This window comes from Gadus chalcogrammus, chromosome 2 (genome assembly GCF_026213295.1).
Source record: "Gadus chalcogrammus isolate NIFS_2021 chromosome 2, NIFS_Gcha_1.0, whole genome shotgun sequence".
Classification (NCBI taxonomy): Eukaryota; Metazoa; Chordata; class Actinopteri; order Gadiformes; family Gadidae; genus Gadus; species Gadus chalcogrammus.
In genome coordinates, this window is record NC_079413.1 from 20,442,418 (window position 1) to 20,459,034 (window position 16,617).

The 16,617-nt window shown below is 46.1% G+C and overlaps 5 non-coding genes across 5 annotated transcripts; all 5 read left to right on the plus strand.

The window, feature by feature from the left end:
• Positions 1–9,948: 9,948 nt before the first annotated feature.
• LOC130376496 (small nucleolar RNA U3) lies at positions 9,949–10,164 on the plus strand. The gene has a single exon (XR_008894059.1). It is a non-coding gene; the product is annotated as a small nucleolar RNA U3 (small nucleolar RNA).
• A 1,895-nt stretch (positions 10,165–12,059) lies between these two features.
• Positions 12,060–12,275, plus strand: LOC130376508 (small nucleolar RNA U3). Its single transcript, XR_008894060.1, has one exon. It is a non-coding gene; the product is annotated as a small nucleolar RNA U3 (small nucleolar RNA).
• An 800-nt stretch (positions 12,276–13,075) lies between these two features.
• LOC130376474 (small nucleolar RNA U3) lies at positions 13,076–13,291 on the plus strand. Its single transcript, XR_008894057.1, has one exon. It is a non-coding gene; the product is annotated as a small nucleolar RNA U3 (small nucleolar RNA).
• Positions 13,292–14,091: 800 nt separating this feature from the next.
• LOC130376651 (small nucleolar RNA U3) lies at positions 14,092–14,306 on the plus strand. Its single transcript, XR_008894073.1, has one exon. It is a non-coding gene; the product is annotated as a small nucleolar RNA U3 (small nucleolar RNA).
• An 801-nt stretch (positions 14,307–15,107) lies between these two features.
• On the plus strand, positions 15,108–15,323 carry LOC130376640 (small nucleolar RNA U3). Its single transcript, XR_008894072.1, has one exon. It is a non-coding gene; the product is annotated as a small nucleolar RNA U3 (small nucleolar RNA).
• Positions 15,324–16,617: the final 1,294 nt, after the last annotated feature.

Below are 16,617 nucleotides of genomic sequence, written 5' to 3' on the forward strand. Positions count from 1 at the left end.
AAACAGCGGTACCTAGTCATTTCTGTTCAAATTGAGGTTGACATTTTATTTCTTGTATGTGTTTACTATGTAGGCTATAGTTAAGTCGGATAAGAAATGACCTGAAACACTTTTTTAAAGAGAAAAAGGTAGCCAAAACCTCTGCAGTAGGCTAACTAAATCCCCTCTAGATGTCCATTTTCTTTGAAATCTTGTTTGTTTACTTGCCTCAGATATGACTGCAGGGCTGTGTCGGCGATGTCACTCAATTCCCTCCAGTAGAACTCCGCCGGGCACGGTTGCTTATGCCTCTAATCCAAGTCACTGGGAGGCTGAGGTTGGAGGTTCGAATGAGCTGAGGAGCGCTGCACTGTACCGGACTATGTTGAACGGGTGTCCATGCTAAGTTCGGTATCGATATGGTGTTTCTGGGGGAGCCTTGGACCACCAGGTCGTCTAAGGAGGGGTGTACGGGCCCAGGTCGGGAACGGAGCAGGTCAAAGCCCCTGTGCCGCTCAGTAGTGGGTTTGCATCTGTGAATAGACGTTACAGTGCAGCCTTGGCAAAACTGCGGTACCTAATCTTTTCTGTTCAAATTGAGGTTGACATTTTATTTCTTGTATGTGTTTGCTATGTAGGCTCTAGTTAAATTGGACAAGAAATGACCTGAAACACTTTTCTAAAGAGAAAAAGTTAGCCTAAACCTCTCCAGTAGGCTAACTAAATCCCCTCTAGACGTCCATTTTCTTGAAAATCTTGATTGTTTACTTGCCTCAGATATGACGGCAGGGCTGTGTCGGCGATGTCACTCAATTCCTTCCAGAAGTACTCAGCTGGGCACGGTGGCACGTGCCTCTAATCCAAGTCACTGGGAGGCTGAGGTTGGCGGATCGAATGAGCTGAGGAGCTCTGCACTGTACCGGACTATGTTGAACGGGTGTCCATGCAAAGTTCGGTATCGATATGGTGGTTCTGGGGGAGGCTTGGACGACCAGGCCGTCTAAGGAGGGGTGAACGGGCACAGGTTGGAAACGGAGCAGGTCAAAGCCCCCGTGCCGCTCAGTAGTGGGTTTGCATCCGTGAATAGATGTTACAGTGCAGCCTTGGCAAAACAGCGGTACCTAATCTATTCTGTTCAAATTGAGGTTGACATTTTATTTCTTGTATGTGTTTACTATGTAGGCTGTAGTTAAGTCGGATAAGAAATTACCTGAAACACTTTTCTAAAGAGCAAAAGATAGCCTAAACCTCTGCAGTAGGCTAACTAAATCCCCTCTAGACGTCCATTTTCTTTAAAATCTTGATTGTTTACTTGCCTCAGATATGACGGCAGGGCTGTGTCGGCGATGTCACTCAAATCCTTCCTGTAGAACTCCGACGGGTACGGTGGCGCGTGCCTCTTATCCAAGTCACTGGGAGGCTGAGGTTGGCAGTTCGAATTAGCTGAGGAGCTCTGCCCTGTACCGGACTATGTTGAACGGGTGTCCATGCTAAGTTTGGTATCGAAATGGTGGTTCTGGGGGAGCCTTGGACCACCAGGTCGTCTAAGGAGGGGTGTACGGGCCCAGGTCGGAAACGGAGTAGGTCAAAGCCCCCGTGCCGCTCAGTAGTGGGTTTGCATCCGTGAATAGATGTTACAGTGCAGCCTCGGCAAAACAGCGGTACCTAATCTTTTCTGTTGAAGTTCACATTTTATTTCTTGTACGTTTACTATGTAGGCTCTAGTTAAATTGGATAAGAAATGACCTGAGACACTTTTTTAAAGAGAAAGAGTTAGCCAAAACCTCTGCAGTAGGCTAAATAAATCCCCTCTAGACGTCCATTTTCTTTAAAATCTTGATTGTTTACTTGCCTCAGATATGACATCAGGGCTGTGTCGGCGATGTCACTCAATTCCTTCCAGAAGAACTCCGCCGGGCACGGTGGCGTGTGCCTCTAATCCAAGTCACTGGGAGGCTGAGGTTGGCGGTTCGATTGAGCTGAGGAGCTCTGCACTGTACCGGACTATGTTGAACGGGTGTCCATGCTAAGTTCGGTATCGATATGGTGGTTCTGGGGGAGTCTTGGACCACCAGGTCGCCTAAGGAGGGGTGTTTGCGGGCCCAGGTCGAGAACGGAGCAGGTCAAAGCCCCCGTGCCGCTCAGTAGTGGGTTTGCATCCGTGAATTGATGTTACAGTGCAGCCTTGGCAAAACAGCGGTACCTAATCTTTTCTGTTGAGGTTGACATTTTATTTCTTGCATGTGTTTACTATGTAGGCTGTAGTTGAGTCGGATAAGAAATTACCTGAAACACTTTTCTAAAGAGAAAAAGTTAGCCTAAACCTCTCCGGTAGGCTAACTAAATCCCCTCTAGACGTCCATTTTCTTGAAAATCTTGATTGTTTACTTGCCTCAGATATGACATCAGGGCTGTGTCGGCGATGTCACTCAATTCCTTCCAGAAGTACTCAGCTGGGCAAGGTGGCACGTGCCTCTAATCCAAGTCACTGGGAGGCTGAGGTTGGCGGTTTGAATGAGCTGAGGAGCTCTGCACTGTACCGGACTATGTTGAACGGGTGTCCATGCTAAGTTCGGTATCGATATGGTGGTTCTGGGGGAGTCTTGGACCACCAGGTCGCCTAAGGAGGGGTGTTTGCGGGCCCAGGTCGAGAACGGAGCAGGTCAAAGCCCCCGTGCCGCTCAGTAGTGGGTTTGCATCCGTGAATTGATGTTACAGTGCAGCCTTGGCAAAACAGCGGTACCTAATCTTTTCTGTTCAAATTGAGGTTAACATTTTATTTCTTGTATGTGTTTGCTATGTAGGCTCTAGTTAATTTGGACAAGAAATGACCTGAAACACTTTTCTAAAGAGAAAAAGTTAGCCAAAACCTCAGCAGTAGGCTAACTAAATCCCCTCTAGATGTCCATTTTCGTTGAAATCTTGTTTGTTTACTTGCCTCAGATATGACGGCAGGGCTGTGTCGGCGATGTCACTCAATTCCTTCCAGAAGTACTCCGCCGGGCACGGTGGCGCGTGCCTCTAATCCAAGTCACTGGGAGGGTGAGGTTGGCGGTTCGATTGAGCTCAGGAGCTCTGCACTGTACCGGGCTATGTTGAACGGGTGTCCATGCTAAGTTCGGTATCGATATGGTGGTTCTGGGGGAGCCTTGGACCACCAGGTCGTCTAAGGAGGGGTGTACGGGCCCAGGTCGGAAACGGAGCAGGTCAAAGCCCCCGTGCCTCTCAGTAGTGGGTTTGCATCCGCGAATAGACGTTACAGTGCAGCCTTGGCAAAACAGCGGTACCTAATCTTTTCTGTTGAGGTTGACATTTTATTTCTTGCATGTGTTTACTATGTAGGCTGTAGTTGAGTCGGATAAGAAATTACCTGAAACACTTTTCTAAAGAGAAAAAGTTAGCCTAAACCTCTCCGGTAGGCTAACTAAATCCCCTCTAGACGTCCATTTTCTTGAAAATCTTGATTGTTTACTTGCCTCAGATATGACGGCAGGGCTGTGTCGGCGATGTCACTCAATTCCTTCCAGAAGTACTCAGCTGGGCACGGTGGCACGTGCCTCTAATCCAAGTCACTGGGAGGCTGAGGTTGGCGGTTTGAATGAGCTGAGGAGCTCTGCACTGTACCGGACTATGTTGAACGGGTGTCCATGCTAAGTTCGGTATCGATATGGTGGTTCTGGGGGAGCCTTGGAGCACCAGGTCGTCTAAGGAGGGGTGTACGGGCACAGGTCGGAAACGGAGCAGGTCAAAGCCGCCGTGCCGCCCAGTAGTGGGTTTGCATCCGTGAATAGACGTTACAGTGCAGCCTTGGCAAAACAGCGGTACCTAATGATTACTGTTGAAGTTCACATTTTATTTCTTGTATGTGTTTACTATGTAGGCTGTAGTTAAGTCGGATAAGAAATTACCTGAAACACTTTTCTAAAGAGAAAAAGATAGCCTAAACCTCTGCAGTAGGCTAACTAAATCCCCTCTAGACGTCCATTTTCTTGAAAATCTTGATTGTTTACTTGCCTCAGATATGACGGCAGGGCTGTCTCGGCGATGTCACTCAAATCCTTCCAGTAGAACTCCGCCGGGTACGGTGGCGCGTGCCTCTAATCCAATTCACTGGGAGGCTGAGGTTGGCGGTTTGATTGAGCTGATGAGCTCTGCACTGAACCGGACTATGTTGAACGGGTGTCCATGCTAAGTTCGGTATCGATATGGTGGTTCTGGGGGAGCCTTGGACCACCAGGTCGCCTAAGGAGGGGTGTTTGCGGGCCCAGGTCGGGAACGGAGCAGGTCAAAGCCCCCGTGCCGCTCAGTAGTGGGTTTGCATCCGTGAATTGATGTTACAGTGCAGCCTTGGCAAAACAGCGGTACCTAATCTTTTCTGTTCAAATTGAGGTTGACATTTTATTTCTTGTATGTGTTTGCTATGTAGGCTCTAGTTAATTTGGACAAGAAATGACCTGAAACACTTTTCTAAAGAGAAAAAGTTAGCCAAAACCTCAGCAGTAGGCTAACTAAATCCCCTCTAGATGTCCATTTTCGTTGAAATCTTGTTTGTTTACTTGCCTCAGATATGACGGCAGGGCTGTGTCGGCGATGTCACTCAATTCCTTCCAGAAGTACTCCGCCGGGCACGGTGGCGCGTGCCTCTAATCCAAGTCACTGGGAGGCTGAGGTTGGCGGTTCGATTGAGCTCAGGAGCTCTGCACTGTACCGGGCTATGTTGAACGGGTGTCCATGCTAAGTTCGGTATCGATATGGTGGTTCTGGGGGAGCCTTGGACCACCAGGTCGTCTAAGGAGGGGTGTACGGGCACAGGTCGGAAACGGAGTAGGTCAAAGCCGCCGTGCCGCTCAGTAGTGGGTTTGCATCCGCGAATAGACGTTACAGTGCAGCCTTGGCAAAACAGCGGTACCTAATCTTTTCTGTTGAGGTTGACATTTTATTTCTTGCATGTGTTTACTATGTAGGCTGTAGTTGAGTCGGATAAGAAATTACCTGAAACACTTTTCTAAAGAGAAAAAGTTAGCCTAAACCTCTCCGGTAGGCTAACTAAATCCCCTCTAGACGTCCATTTTCTTGAAAATCTTGATTGTTTACTTGCCTCAGATATGACGGCAGGGCTGTGTCGGCGATGTCACTCAATTCCTTCCAGAAGTACTCAGCTGGGCACGGTGGCACGTGCCTCTAATCCAAGTCACTGGGAGGCTGAGGTTGGCGGTTTGAATGAGCTGAGGAGCTCTGCACTGTACCGGACTATGTTGAACGGGTGTCCATGCTAAGTTCGGTATCGATATGGTGGTTCTGGGGGAGCCTTGGAGCACCAGGTCGTCTAAGGAGGGGTGTACGGGCACAGGTCGGAAACGGAGCAGGTCAAAGCCGCCGTGCCGCTCAGTAGTGGTCTTGCATCTGTGAATAGACGTTACAGTGCAGCCTTGGCAAAACAGCGGTACCTAATGATTACTGTTGAAGTTCACATTTTATTTCTTGTATGTGTTTACTATGTAGGCTGTAGTTAAGTCGGATAAGAAATTACCTGAAACACTTTTCTAAAGAGAAAAAGATAGCCTAAACCTCTGCAGTAGGCTAACTAAATCCCCTCTAGACGTCCATTTTCTTGAAAATCTTGATTGTTTACTTGCCTCAGATATGACGGCAGGGCTGTCTCGGCGATGTCACTCAAATCCTTCCAGTAGAACTCCGCCGGGTACGGTGGTGCGTGCCTCTAATCCAAGTCACTGGGAGGCTGAGGTAGGCGGTTCGATTGAGCTGAGGAGCTCTGCACTGAACCGGACTATGTTGAACGAGTGTCCATGCTAAGTTCGGTATCGATATGGTGGTTCTGGGGGAGCCTTGGACCACCAGGTCGCCTAAGGAGGGGTGTTTGCGGGCCCAGGTCGGGAACGGAGCAGGTCAAAGCCCCCGTGCCGCTCAGTAGTGGGTTTGCATCCGTGAATAGATGTTACAGTGCAGCCTTGGCAAAACAGCGGTACCTAATATTTTCTGTTCAAATTGAGGTTGACATTTTATTTCTTGTATGTGTTTGCTATGTAGGCTCTAGTTAATTTGGACAAGAAATGACCTGAAACACTTTTCTAAAGAGAAAAAGTTAGCCAAAACCTCAGCAGTAGGCTAACTAAATCCCCTCTAGACGTCCATTTTCTTTAAAATCTTGATTGTTTACTTGTCTCAGATATGACGGCAGGGCTGTCTCGGCGATGTCACTCAAATCCTTCCAGTAGAACTCCGCCGGGTACGGTGGCGCGTGCCTCTAATCCAAGTCGCTGGGAGGCTGAGGTTGGCGGTTCGATTGAGCTGAGGAGCTCTGCACTGTACCGGTCTATGTTGAACGGGTGTCCATGCTAAGTTCGGTATCGATATGGTGGTTCTGGGGGAGCCTTGGACCACCAGGTCGCCTAAGGAGGGGTGTTTGCGGGCCCAGGTCGAGAACGGAGCAGGTCAAAGCCCCCGTGCCGCTCAGTAGTGGGTTTGCATCCGTGAATAGATGTTGCAGTGCAGCCTTGGCAAAACAGCGGTAGGTAATCTTTTCTGTTCAAATTGAGGTTGACATTTTATTTCTTGTATGTGTTTGCTATGTAGGCTCTAGTTAATTTGGACAAGAAATGACCTGAAACACTTTTCTAAAGAGAAAAAGTTAGCCAAAACCACAGCAGTAGGCTAACTAAATCCCCTCTAGATGTCCATTTTCGTTGAAATCTTGTTTGTTTACTTGCCTCAGATATGACGGCAGGGCTGTGTCGGCGATGTCACTCAAATCCTTCCAGAAGTATTCCGCCGGGCACGGTGGTGCGTGCCTCTAATCCAAGTCACTGAGAGGCTGAGGTTGGCGGTTCGATTGAGCTCAGGAGCTCTGCACTGTACCGGACTATGTTGAACGGGTGTCCATCCTAAGTTCGGTAGCGATATGGTGGTTCTGGGGGAGCCTTGGACCACCAGGTCGTCTAAGGAGGGGTGTACGGGCCCAGGTCGGAAACGGAGTAGGTCAAAGCCCCCGTGCCGCTCAGTAGTGGGTTTGCATCTGCGAATAGATGTTACAGTGCAGCCTCGGCAAAACAGCGGTACCTAATCTTTTCTGTTGAAGTTCACATTTTATTTCTTGTACGTTTACTATGTAGGCTCTAGTTAAATTGGATAAGAAATGACCTGAGACACTTTTTTAAAGAGAAAGAGTTAGCCAAAACCTCTGCAGTAGGCTAAATAAATCCCCTCTAGACGTCCATTTTCTTTAAAATCTTGATTGTTTACTTGCCTCAGATATGACATCAGGGCTGTGTCGGCGATGTCACTCAATTCCTTCCAGAAGAACTCCGCCGGGTACGGTGGCGTGTGCCTCTAATCCAAGTCACTGGGAGGCTGAGGTTGGCGGTTCGATTGAGCTGAGGAGCTCTGCACTGTACCGGACTATGTTGAACGGGTGTCCATGCTAAGTTCGGTATCGATATGGTGGTTCTGGGGGAGCCTTGGACCACCAGGTCGCCTAAGGAGGGGTGTTTGCGGGCCCAGGTCGGGAACGGAGCAGGTCAAAGCCCACGTGCCGCTCAGTAGTGGTTTGCATCCGTGAATAGATGTTACAGTGCAGCCTTGGCAAAACAGCGGTACCTAATCTTTTCTGTTCAAATTGAGGTTGACAGTTTATTTCTTGTATGTGTTTGCTATGTAGGCTCTAGTTAATTTGGACAAGAAATGACCTGAAACACTTTTCTAAAGAGAAAAAGTTAGCCAAAACCTAAGCAGTAGGCTAACTAAATCCCCTCTAGATGTCCATTTTCGTTGAAATCTTGTTTGTTTACTTGCCTCAGATATGACATCAGGGCTGTGTCGGCGATGTCACTCAATTCCTTCCAGAAGAACTCCGCCGGGCACGGTGGCGCGTGCCTCTAATCCAAGTCACTGGGAGGCTGAGGATGGCGGTTCGATTGAGCTGAGAAGCTCTGCACTGTACCGGACTATGTTGAACGGGTGTCCATGCTAAGTACGTTATCGATATGGTGGTTCTGGGGGAGCCTTGGAACACCTGTTCGTCTAAGGAGGGGTGTACGGGCCCAGGTCGGGAACGGAGCAGGTCAAAGCCCCCGTGCCGCTCAGTAGTTGGTTTGTATCCGTGAATAGATGTTACAGTGCAGCCTTGGCAAAACAGCGGTACCTAATCTTTTCTGTTCAAATTGAGGTTGACATTTTATTTCTTGTATGTGTTTACTATGTAGGCTATAGTTAAGTCGGATAAGAAATGACCTGAAACACTTTTTTAAAGAGAAAAAGGTAGCCAAAACCTCTGCAGTAGGCTAACTAAATCCCCTCTAGATGTCCATTTTCTTTGAAATCTTGTTTGTTTACTTGCCTCAGATATGACGGCAGGGCTGTGTCGGCGATGTCACTCAATTCCTTCCAGTAGAACTCCGCCGGGCACGGTTGCGCGTGCCTCTAATCCAAGTCACTGGGAGGCTGAGGTTGGCGGTTCGATTGAGCTGAGGAGCTCTGCACTGTACCGGACTATGTTGAACGGGTGTCCATGCTAAGTTCGGTATCGATATGGTGGTTCTGGGGGAGCCTTGGACCACCAGGTCGTCTAAGGAGGGGTGTACGGGCCCAGGTCGGAAACGGAGCAGGTCAAAGCCCCCGTGCCGCTCAGTAGTGGGTTTGCATCCGTGAATAGATGTTACAGTGCAGCCTTGGCAAAACAGCGGTACCTAATCTTTTCTGTTCAAATTGAGGTTGACATTTTATTTCTTGTATGTGTTTACTATGTAGGCTATAGTTTAGTCGGATAAGAAATTACCTGAAACACTTTTTTAAAGAGAAATAGTAGCCAAAACCTCTGCAGTAGGCTAACTAAATCCCCTCTAGATGTCCATTTTCTTTGAAATCTTGTTTGTTTACTTGCCTCAGATATGACTGCAGGGCTGTGTCGGCGATGTCACTCAATTCCCTCCAGTAGAACTCCGCCGGGCACGGTTGCTTGTGCCTCTAATCCAAGTCACTGGGAGGTTGAGGTTGGCGGTTCGATTGAGCTGAGGAGCTCTGCACTGTACCGGACTATGTTGAACGGGTGGCCATGCTAAGTTCGGTATCGATATGGTGGTTCTGGGGGAGCCTTGGACCACCAGGTCGCCTAAGGAGGGGTGTTTGCGGGCCCAGGTCGGGAACGGAGCAGGTCAAAGCCCCCGTGCCGCTCAGTAGTGGGTTTGCATCCGTGAATAGATGTTACAGTGCAGCCTTGGCAAAACAGCGGTACCTAATCTTTTCTGTTCAAATTGAGGTTGACATTTTATTTCTTGTATGTGATTACTCTGTAGTCTCTGGTTAAATTGGACAAGAAATGACCTGAAACACTTTTCTAAAGAGAAAAAGTTAGCCTAAACCTCTGCAGTAGGCTAACTAAATCCCCTCTAGACGTCCATTTTCTTTAAAATCTTGATTGTTTACTTGCCTCAGATATGACGGCAGGGCTGTGTCGGCGATGTCACTCAATTCAAATATTGTAGACCGTATCAAGTCATTTGCACACGCTGAATCTGGAATGTCTGTACAATAACGGCAAAATATAGCAGTAGACTATGAACATGAATTTCCTGTGTTTAATACTTGGTAGGAGGTCGGATGTGAGTTGAACTAAAGCAGTGGGGATTGAGTTGAATTCCAACAGGCGGGGTGGTACTTTCGTCAACGGACCCACGTGTCTCGCAAAGAGATGTGGGGACTATTTATCTCTATATCTCTTTATCATATCACTCCGTTAACGTAGTTGTGCGTGGTACCCGTATTGGCCCTTATGATCACTAGTTTTGAACGTCACTCTATACCGATGTTTGAGTTCAGTTTCAATAAACTAAGATTTGTATAAGTGCCATCCGTTATTTTTACATGAGCTGAAATATTGTGAAAGTTCTACCTCACAACCACCAGTGAGAAAGACTACTCCGTGAATTGGTGCCCGTCCGCGCCCGTTTCAACACTAAGATCATACTTTCAGGGATCATTTCTATAGTCTTTGACTTGAGAAATATCGTACGAAAGTGATCGGTTACTCTAACCACGATGAAGAGAACTGATGTTCCCTTCTGAGCGCGAAGCGGGCAGTGAGTGATGATGCATTTCATCCGCTCCTTGCCATTGATGACCGTTCCATGCTCTCTAGTGGAGCCTGGAGGTAGGGATCATGATCAGAGTGGTTAGATGTAGGCTAGATATTGTACAAAATAACAATTAGTTATTATTCTGAGTCGTTGGCGTTTTGTTACATCGTCAGTATGTTTATCTTACATAGTAAGATAGTAGTAGTAGTGTGGATGGTTGGGGGGTAGTGTGTTTTTCCAGGAGTCTGACTGCTTGGGGGAAAAAACTGCTTGTCATCCTCTGGGTTTTGGCCCTTAGGCTTTGGTACCGCCTCCCTGACGGCAGTAGCTCAAACAGTTTCTGGTTGGGGTGGCTGGGGTCCCCAATGATTCGGAGGGCCTTCCTGACACACCGGGCCTTGTAGGTTTCCTGGATGGAGGGAAGCTCACATCCGCTGATCCTCTCAGCTGTCCGCACTACCCTTTGCAGCATTTTGCGGCTTTGGGCAGTGCAGTTCCCGTACCAGGCAGTGATGCATCCAGTCAATATGCTCTCCGTTGTGCCTCTGAAGAAGGCCCCCAGGATCTTGGGCCCCACGCCAAACTTTTTCAGACGCCTAAGGTGAAATAGGCGCCGCTGTGCTTTTTTCACCACCTGGTTGGTGTGCTCCTCCCAGGTGAGGTCTCTGGTGATGTGGACTCCCAGGAACTTAATGCTGTGTACCCTCTCCACAGCAGACCCATTGATGGAGATGGGGTGTTGAATCTGTCTCTTCTTCCTGAAGTCCACTACGAGCTCCTTGGTCTTATCGGTGTTGAGAATGAGGTTGTTGTCCTGGCTGTACTGAGCCAGACAGTCGACCTCGCTCCTATAGGCCGTCTCATCACCATCAGTGATCAGCCCCATGACTGTCGTGTGATCGGCGAACTTGATCACTGCATTGGATCCGTGTGTAGCCACGCAGTCGTGGGTGTATAGGGAGTAGAGGAGGGGGCTTAGGACACAGCCCTGGGGGGCTCCTGTGCTGATGGTCAGAGGGGCGGAGATCTTAGGACCCATCTTCACCACCTGTTTTCGATCCGTCAGGAAGTCAAGGATCCAGTTGCATAGGCTGGGATCAATGCCTAGGTCCCTGAGCTTCCTGTCGAGTCTGGAGGGGACTATTGTGTTGAATGCCGAACTATAAGTGGTTAGATGTGGTACAGAGTGGTTATATGTAGGCTAGATATTGAACAAAATAACAATTAGTCATTATTCTGAGTCGTTGGCAATTTGTTACGCCGTTAGTATGTTTATTTTACTTAGTAAAGATTGTGTAGGCAATCAAAAATACTGATGCAGTGTAGGCTCTTGTAAACCGTTTGAAGTTACCTGCATTGCTGGTGTAACTGCTCAGGTGTATATAATATATATAAATAATGTTTCACTTTTGATGTGATGCGAGTGATGGCCATATCAAGTAGTATAAATTGTTAATTCACTCTATGTGCATTGTGCAGGTTATCATATTGTAGACAGTATCAAGTCATTTGCACACGCTGAATCTGGAATGTCTGTACAATAACGGCACAATATAGCAGTAGCCTATGCACATGAATTTCCTGTGTTTAATACTTGGTAGGATTTTGAATAATATAAATATACAGAGAGGTCGGATGTGAGTTGAACTAAAGCAGTGGGGATTGAGTTGAATTCCGACAGGCGGGGTGGTACTTTCGTCAACGGACCCCCGTGTCTCGCAAAGAGATGTGGGGACTATTTATCTCTATATCTCTTTATCATATCACTCCGTTAACGTAGTTGTGCGTGGTACCCGTATTGGCCCTTATGATCACTAGTTTTGAACGTCACTCTATACCGATGTTTGAGTTCAGTTTCAATTAACTAAGATTTGTATCAGTGCCATCCGTTATTTTTACATGAGCTGAAATATTGTGAAAGTTCTACCTCACAACCACCAGTGAGAAGGACTACCCCATGAATTGGTGCCCGTCCGCGCCCGTTTCAACACTAAGATCATACTTTCAGGGATCATTTCTATAGTCTTTGACTTGAGAATTATCGTACGAAAGTGATCGGTTACTCTAACCACGATGAAGAGAACTGATGTTCCCTTCTGAGCGCGAAGCGGGCAGTGAGTGATGATGCATTTCATCCGCTCCTTGCCATTGATGACCGTTCCATGCTCTCTAGTGGAGCCTGGAGGTAGGGATCATGATCAGAGTGGTTAGATGTAGGCTAGATATTGAACAAAATAACAATTAGTCATTATTCTTAGTCGTTGGCAATTTGTTACGCCGTAAGTATGTTTATTTTACTTAGTAATGATTATGTAGGCAATCAAAAATACTGATGCAGTGTAGGCTCTTGTAAACCGTTTGAAGTTACCTGCATTGCTGGTGTAACTGCTCAGGTGCATATAATATATAAAATAATGTTTGACTTTTGATGTGATGCGAGTGATGGCCATATCAAGTAGTATAAATTGTTAATTAACTCTATGTGCATTGTGCAAGTTATCATATTGTAGACAGTATCAAGTCATTTGCACACGCTGAATCTGGAATGTCTGTACAATAACGGCACAATATAGCAGTAGACTATGCACATGAATTTCCTGTGTTTAATACTTGGTAGGATTTTGAATAACATCAATAAACAGAGAGGTCGGATGTGAGTTGAACTAAAGCAGTGGGGATTGAGTTGAATTCCGACAGGCGGGGTGGTACTTTCGTCAACGGACCCCCGTGTCTCGCAAAGAGATGTGGGGACTATTTATCTCTATATCTCTTTATCATATCACTCCGTTAACGTAGTTGTGCGTGGTACCCGTATTGGCCCTTATGATCACTAGTTTTGAACGTCACTCTATACCGATGTTTGAGTTCAGTTTCAATGAACTAAGATTTGTATCAGTGCCATCCGTTATTTTTACATGAGCTGAAATATTGTGAAAGTTCTACCTCACAACCACCAGTGAGAAGGACTACCCCATGAATTGGTGCCCGTCCGCGCCCGTTTCAACACTAAGATCATACTTTCAGGGATCATTTCTATAGTCTTTGACTTGAGAAATATCGTACAAAAGTGATCGGTTACTCTAACCACGATGAAGAGAACTGATGTTCCCTTCTGAGCGCGAAGCGGGCAGTGAGCGATGATGAATTTCATCTGCTCCTTGCCATTGATGACCGTTCCATGCTCTCGAGTGGAGCCTGGAGGTAGGGATCATGATCAGAGTGGTTTGATGTTGGCTAGATATTGTACAGATTAACAATTAGTTATTATTCTGAGTAGTTGGCAATTTGTTACGCCGTTAGTATGTTTATTTTACTGAGTAAATATTGTGTAGGCAATCAAAAATACTGATGTAGTGTAGGCTCTTGTAAACCGTTTAAAATTACTTGCATTGCTGGTGTAATTGCTCAGGTGTATATAATATGTAAAATAATGTTTCACTTTTGATGTGATACGATTGATGGCCATATCAAGTAGTATAAATTGTTAATTCACTCCATGTGCATTGTGCAGGTTATCATATTGTAGACAGTATCAAGTCATTTGCACACGCTGAATCTGGAATGTCTGTACAATAACGGCACAATATAGCAGTAGACTATGCACATGAATTTCCTGTGTTCAATACTTGGTAGGATTTTGAATAACATCAATAAACAGAGAGGTCGGATATGACTTGAACTAAAGCAGTGGGGATTGAGTTGAATTCCGACAGGCGGGGTGGTACTTTCGTCAACGGACCCCCGTGTCTCGCAAAGAGATGTGGGGACTATTTATCTCTATATCTCTTTATCATATCACTCCGTTAACGTAGTTGTGCGTGGTACCCGTATTGGCCCTTATGATCACTAGTTTTGAACGTCACTCTATACCAATGTTTGAGTTCAGTTTCAATGAACTAAGATTTGTATCAGTGCCATCCTTTATTTTTACATGAGCTGAAATATTGTGAAAGTTCTACCTCACAACCACCAGTGAGAAGGACTACCCCATGAATTGGTGCCCGTCCGTGCCCGTTTCAACACTAAGATCATGCTTTCAGGGATCATTTCTATAGTCTTTGACTTGAGAAATATCGTACAAAAGTGATCGGTTACTCTAACCACGATGAAGAGAACTGATGTTCCATTCTGAGCGTGAAGCGGGCAGTGAGTGATGATGCATTTCATCCGCTCCTTGCCATTGATGACCGTTCCATGCTCTCTAGTGGAGCCTGGAGGTAGGGATCATGTCAGAGTGGTTAGATGTAGGCTAGTTATTGTACAAAATAACAATTAGTCATTATTCTGAGTCGTTGGCAATTTGTTACGCCGTTAGTATGTTTATTTTACTTAGTAAGTATTGTGTAGGCAATCAAAAATACTGATGCAGTGTAGGCTCTTGTAAACAGTTTGAAGTTACCTGCATTGCTGGTGTAACTGCTCAGGTGTTTATAATATATATAAATAATGTTTCACTTTTGATGTGATGTGAGGGATGGCCATATCAAGTAGTATAAATTGTTAATTCACTCTATGTGCATTGTGCAGGTTATCATATTGTAGACAGTATCAAGTCATTTGCACACGCTGAATCTGGAATGTCTGTACAATAACGGCACAATATAGCAGTAGACAATGCACATGAATTTCCTGTGTTTAATACTTGGTAGGATTTTGAATAACATAAATATACAGAGAGGTCGGATGTGAGTTGAACTAAAGCAGTGGGGATTGAGTTGAATTCCGACAGGCGGGGTGGTACTTTCGTCAACGGACCCCCGTGTCTCGCAAAGAGATGTGGGGACTATTTATCTCTATATCTCTTTATCATATCACTCCGTTAACGTAGTTGTGCGTGGTACCCGTATTGGCCCTTATGATCACTAGTTTTGAACGTCACTCTATACCGATGTTTGAGTTCAGTTTCAATGAACTAAGATTTGTATCAGTGCCATCCGTTATTTTTACATGAGCTGAAATATTGTGAAAGTTCTACCTCACAACCACCAGTGAGAAGGACTACCCCATGAATTGGTGCCCGTCCGCGCCCGTTTCAACACTAAGATCATACTTTCAGGGATCATTTCTATAGTCTTTGACTTGAGAAATATCGTACGAAAGTGATCGGTTACTCTAACCACGATGAAGAGAACTGATGTTCCCTTCTGAGTGCGAAGCGGGCAGTGAGTGATGATGCATTTCATCCGCTCCTTGCCATTGATGACCGTTCCATGCGCTCTAGTGGAGCCTGGATGTAGGGATCATGATCAGAGTGGTTAGATGTAGGCTAGATATTGTACAAAATAATAATTAGTCATTATTCTGAGTCGTTTGCAATTTGTTACGCCGTTAGTATGTTTATTTTACTTAGTAAATATTGTGTAGGCAATCAAAAATACTGATGCAGTGTAGGCTCTTGTAAACCGTTTGAAATTGCCTGCATTGCTGGTGTAACTGCTCAGGGCCCCGTTTCCCGATAACGATGGATCTTCGCTCGTACGATCATTCTCCCGATGGATCTTGCGATCCATCGATAATTTCTTTGGAGCGTTTCCCGAAACTCCTCTTAACGTGAACGCGCATTTGCTGCACTCACGACGTCGTAGGATTGTAACTGTCTACTGACACGGTGCTGAAATGGGCTCCGTAGGAGGGGGAGACGCAGGAATGTCGCAGGAAAATTGTGTTAAAAAGGGTTAAAATATATCCCCATCAAGGACAACAGCAGAGTAGCCTACGAAAAAAATAGACTGCAATTATATGAATGCTAAAGACATTAAAACACAATTGATTAGGCTGAAACCGACATATATCAGTCCTAATCCTGAATGCACTGTGCGTTTCACGGCATTTTCCCCCCTGAAATAATTCCATATGACAAAAAATTAAAAATAGCTTGTGTGACAACTACATTTATCTTAATGGGCTGATTTCTGAAACATGCTTTGCGCAGCAAAGAGAGCCGACTTAATCTGATTCCGCATAAGGGTTTCCTTGATTGATAATTTGATTGGCTATAAAAGCCCCTCCGGAAATAGGGTAAGGTATGTATTGATGAGGAATACAACGAAGCCCAACGTCTGGCCCGGTGCATCGTTGAGCGCACGATCGGGAGGTGGAAGTTGCGCTTTAGATGCCTTCACAGGTCAGGCGGAGAGCTCCAGTTTTCGCCGGCCAAGTCATGCGCCGTGATATGTGTGACGGCTATGTTGCAAAACATTGCAGCTAAGGCTGGGGTGGCATTGCTTGAACCGGAGGACGCTGAGGACGATGACGACGAGGAAGATCGGTGTGAGGACGGCCTCCCTCATAACTACGCTGGTTTTCATGCGCGTCGAAGAGTGATTGAGACTTTTTTTTAACCCCCTCCACCCTCCCACATGTCACTAAACATTCCCGTCAACGTGACCAATCCCCACCATATCCCAGCCTTTTGCCTGCTCCTTTGCTTGTTTTTTATAATTTTTTTTTCTTTTTTTTAATTTTATTTAATTTTTTACATTATTTTATGCTACGTTTTATGAGTAGCTTATGTCAGTCTGCACAAATCCCCCCACTTTCTCTCACACAT